The sequence below is a fragment of the Adiantum capillus-veneris genome, chromosome 24 (assembly GCF_014529385.1).
Source record: "Adiantum capillus-veneris isolate H3 chromosome 24, ASM1452938v2, whole genome shotgun sequence".
Taxonomy (NCBI): Eukaryota; Viridiplantae; Streptophyta; class Polypodiopsida; order Polypodiales; family Pteridaceae; genus Adiantum; species Adiantum capillus-veneris.
Window position 1 is genome coordinate 61,831,177 of NC_140954.1, and position 5,779 is coordinate 61,836,955.

Consider the following 5,779-nt stretch of genomic DNA (forward strand, 5'->3'; position numbering starts at 1 on the left):
AGCAGCTTGAAAAAGCTAAGGTATTCACCAAATAAAGGAGATGAATCGAATACAGCCTTCTGAACTAGGTTTGGCCACTTTGAGTATGTTGTCATGCCATTTGGACTTATAAATGTTCCAACGTTCTTTTAGCACTTATGAAAGATATTTTTCGTGCGTATCTAGAGGATTTTTAGATGATATTTTGATATTTTCAAGAAATCAAGAAGAACACAAGCATCATGTTCCGTATTGTTCTTCAAAAACTATGAGAGACGGTCTTGTATACAAAATTAGAGAAATATTTTTTCCACCAAACAAAGGTAGAGTTTTCGGGCTATCTCATCTTTGAGAATGAAATTTCAATGGATCCAAAGAAGGTTAAGACCATTCTCTAGTGAGAAGCTCCCCTTGGGTATTGGGTCTTTATGAAAGACTTCTCCAAGATTGCTGCTTCTCTAACAAGCTTAGCTCAGAAACATAAGTTTGTGTGGAATTTAGAAGCACAACAAACATTTCAAGCACTTAAGAAGGCCTTCATAATGGCATCAATTTTGATGCATGTAGATCCAACAAAACCATTCTTCTTGAAGACAGATGCCTCAGATTTTTCACTTCGAGTTGTATTATCCCAGATTGGCGATGATGGTCGAGAGCATTCTGTTGCTTTTCAAATTCTCATTAGCTGAAACTAATTATGAAATCCATGAGCTGTTGGTTATCGTTAAGTCTTTTGGAATGTGTGGAATTTAGAAGCACAACAAACATTTCAAGCACTTAAGAAGGCCTTCACAATGGCATCAATTTTGATGCATGTAGATCCAATAAAACCATTTTTCTTGGAGACAAATGCCTCAGATTTTGCACTTCGAGCTGTATCATCCAAGATTGACGATGATGATCGAGAGCGTTTTGTTGCTTTTCAAATTCTCAGTAGCAGTTGAAACTAATTATGAAATCCATGAGCTGTTGGCTATTGTTAAGTCTTTTGGGATGTGGCGACATGAAGGAGCACTCCACGAAGTCACGGTATATACAAATTACAAGAACTCGGAGTACTTCATGACCTCTGGAGTCTTTAATCACCATCAAGATGGATTGAGTAACTTCTTCTCCAAATTTGACTTTGTCATTTGCTATTGGCCTGACAATAAACAAGGGATATCAGATGATTTATCACGAAGATCCTATCTTGCACCTAAGAAGGGAGACCCTAACTATAATCAATAAGAGTCAGTACTTTTAAGGCCATAAAAACTCAAGCTCTTTGCAGTGACTACCATGGCCCCAAATGAATCTAGCTTCCTTGACAAGCTGAAGAATTCTTTTTTAAATGAATCACTCAATCTCAAACTCCAACAAAGGGAAAGAAGCACTTTACAAAACTTTGAAGAAGTTGATGGATTATACTATTATAGGAGACTTCTATATATACCATCACAAGAGCTATAATTACAAATACTTCAAGAGAGACATGATTCCTCAATAACAAGCCATTTTGGAGTAAACAAGACGATTAAGCTTATAACACGCGAGTTTTGGTGGCTTCAAATGTGGAATCTTTTCAAAGAATATATACACACATGCAACAATTGCAATAGGGTCAAGGCTCCATGTCATTGCCCACATGGATTACTTCAGTCCTTGCCCATCCCTAGTAAACCATGGTCATTTCATTACACATCTATCCCCTTCTGAGGGCCATAATTCAATTCTGGTGGTTATTGATAGGCTCACAAGGATGGTGCATTTCATCCTAGCAACCAAGTCAATGACTAGAGAAGGAACGGCCGCAAAGATCTTCCTATTCCAAACGACATTGTCTCAAATCGAGGGCCACAATTCCTATCAAGCATTTGGAGAGGATTTTTTAAGCCTTTAGGAGTAAAGATTGACCTCCCTTCAGCCCATCATCCACAGAGTGATGGATAAACAAAGAGGGTGAATCAAGTTCTAGAATAGGATCTCTGATGCATAATCACCTACCATCAAAACAATTGGGTAGAGTTGCTAGCCCTGGCTAGTTCTCCTACAACAACACTATTCATGCTTCTACTCGACATATCCCATTCTTTGTCAATTACGGTCAACAGCCAAGGATGGATGTCCACATGAATCATCGAGTGAAGAATCCGGATCTGACTGCCAGAAATTTAGCCACATATCTATAGAGCATTCATAAAGAATTGGCAATGAATATAAAAAAAGCTCAACAGAGGTATAAAAGTAGTGCAGACGAACACCAATGCAACATCCACCATACGAGATTGGGGATCCAATGTGGCTTCTCTGCCATGATCTACGTTCATCTCAACCTTCCCAAAAGCTGGACTATCAAAGACTTGGGCCATTCAAGATCATTGGCCGAGTGAATCCAATCACAGAGCGTCTCCACTTACCACATTCTATGAAGATCCATCTAGTCTTCCATGTCTCACTTTTGGAGCCTTGTTATCAATGTCAGATTCCTGGGAGATGCTCACAGCCACCATCGCCCGTAGAGATCGATGGTGGTAAAGAAAATGAAGTTGAACAAATCCTTGACTCCAACATCTCTCATGGAAGACTTCAGTACCTTGTACATTTGAAATATTATGCTACAAGCGAACAAACATGGGAGCCTCTATCTAACCTCCATCTTGGGCTACAAGCCTCTCAATCTTGCCAACACCAATTGTGAGGCTCATGCGAGGTAAGCCCTCTTCTAGTTCTTGTCTTGTGTTTGAGTCTTGTTCTTGTAATCAAGTCTTGTCTTGTACTCTAGCATTGTAATGCGAGTTTTATAATCACGTCCTTTTAATCAAGTGCTCAGTCTTGTTATCAAGATTGAAGTCATGATCAAGTTTCAAGCTCTTGTGTATTGTGAGCTCCTCCTATTGCTCTCTTCTAGCTTGAGATGCGCTCATAACAATACCTTTGATAGATCTTACATGGAAGTTTGAAGATCCTTTGCATACAGTAGTAGAAATTGCTTTTCTCCAGTATGGTATTATTGGGAGAGACATTAACAAGGTGGAAAGGTACGTAGTGTACGGCATGTTTTAGGTACGTATGGAACGTACTACCGTATTGAACCACCTCTCAAGTACGTAATAGGTATGTTCCATTTGTGAAAAACCCATGTTTTAGTGAAAAACCCATAGTCTCAGTGCTATTGTCTGTGAAGTTCTTTGCAGAAACTTGCTCTCTGGAATCTGGAAATCGTTGCGTGCAATAAGTTTTTAGTTGTAACCCTTGGCTTATTAGGCTCCAGACCACCCAAAAGCCCAAAACGGCTCATTTCCCACCTGATCGCTGCAATTCCGCCCAAATTCGCCAATTACCACCGTATTGAACCGTACGGTACGTATGAAACCGTACCGTATGGTTGTACCATACGGAAAGGTTCCGTACGTATGTACAGATGCAATGTTGGACATTAACACTAGGGTTGTGTGTACATAACCACTTTTGTGGCTATAAACAACTTTTTTGCAAATTCTTGTTCTCATGAACCATAAAAAATCTCATCAAAACCTTTCATGGATTTGTTCTCAAGGCATGTAGCGAGTTGAAAAAAAATTAAAATAAATGATTTCATATAAGTTAATATTTTTCAAGAGCTATTTTTTAAGTACAATCGAGCAAAAAATGCTTAAAACTTTTGATATCCAATGTACACCCCTTAAGAACCTTCAAAGCACATTGAAACTTTTTTGAAAAATACATGGATATGTATGCAACGAGAATCTATGCATATACTATTTTTTTTAAAAAAAATACTATCAACCTATTTACTATATTAACCTATTACTATATTTAGAAAGTTATTTTTTTCATTTTACACTTTTTCAAGGTAAGTGATATACCAATTCGTTCCTCTATGTGATAGGACCTCAATGATATCCTATGCTCATGGTTTTTTGAATAATAGCCAAACAATCTTAGAGCCAACCTCATAGAATCGGGCTCCAAGCCACTATTGAGGCTCAAACACAAACCTAGTGCTAAGCGCTATGCCTCGGAATAGTTGGTATAACGACGAGTGTCGACATACAAGGGCTAGACTATAAAGAGAGGTAGCAGCAAGTGTTACAACACATCGACAATCAAAGATTATCTTGAGATGCTTTGTGGACCGACTTGAGCTGGATCTATATGAGCTTTTCTTGAGCCAGGACTCTAGAGAGGCATGGAGACTCTTTCAAGAGCACCGAGCACCCACACCCATTAATTCTATAGATAATTGGGGGATAGTATGCGACTAGCTTATATACAGTGCCAGATCAGCCTCCCCTACCATTGCCATCAGGGCCTCATCCTCAAACTTGCTCGGTCTTCACTAAGAGTATGATAGATGATACCATCGATAGACTACATACAAGAAGATCATATGATCATGGTGGATTGGGTGCAGAACATTTGTAGCATGTGTAGGGTTCGTTGGCACGCTTACTAGCCCAAATGTATAATAGAGCTGTCTGTGAAGGCTTCTTGGAAAGTTGGACCACCAACATCACTAGTGTGCCAATATTTAAAGTTGGGGACCCTATGTTGCCTAGTAATTATCGTACCATCATGATATGTTACACATTGGCAAAGATTTATGCTTTTGTGCTTGAGAACGAGCTTAGTCGTTGGGCAGAGAGGCGTAAGAGCATGTGGGCAGGTAGGATGTAGCAGAGAACTCTCTACTCTTGATCATATATTTACTCTTCAAGCTACCACTGAGGAGGGTCGCGAACATGGGCGGCATATTTATTGTTGCTTTGCCGATTTCCGCAAACCATTTGACACAATGCCTAAAGCGAAATTGATACGCAGATTGTGTGATTAGGGGGGTTCCAAGTGAGATTACATGGGGTATCCTTGCACTTTATGAAACAAGCACATGTAGAGTGCATCCATCAAAAGGCCTTTCAGTGATTGTAATTGATTCTACCATTTCGATTGAAACAAGGATGTCCACTCTCTCCTTCTCTGCTTGGTATGTACATTGATGAGGTTTCAAAGTATATTGACAAAGATTGAGATAGGGGTGCACAACAATCAAGCACGTGGATACCTTTGTTGCTTTATGCGGATGATCTTATGCTTATTTGTTGAATCTCCACAAGGACTTCAAAGTCAGTTGGATTCACTGCAGAGATATGCAGATGATAGGGATTTGTTTGTGAATCTTAGCTAGACCAACGTAATGATTTTTAACACCACTCCTCAATGGGTAAGAGCATCAGCACCAACTTTTCTTTATGGACAGAAGGTGGTAGAGGTTACACAGAACTACAGAATTGTGTTTAGAGGACCCTTCTCTATGAGAGAGACAACAGCCTCTAGACTTACACGAGGGTATGCAGCCCTTGCACGCTTGGAGCACATTTGCTCGTTGGTACAATTTCAAGAGCCCTCCACTAAGTTATGGTTGTTTTTGATACCCTAGTGAGAACCACATTATTGTATGGGGTATAGATTTGGGGACCTAACCTTGATCATTGCATGAAGTCTGGTGGAACATCTAATGGGTGGAGAATGATGGAGAAACCTCTCGTCACTATGATCTCCAAGTTGATCCGTTGTAAGGCTGCAGTACCGCATGAGATTGTTAGAACAGACTTGACAACTACCTCACTTGTGATTGAGGCGCGTACTAGATCAGTAACCTATTTACATGGCTTGTGCGATCTCCCATGCCATCGTTATGCTAGACTGGCACTCGAGTCATCTCGGTAACTATCTATGGGGAGAGACTCCATATTCGATATGCACAGATGTGAGCTTGGTCTCAGCTGACAGCTTCACAATGGATAGACTGCCACCCTTT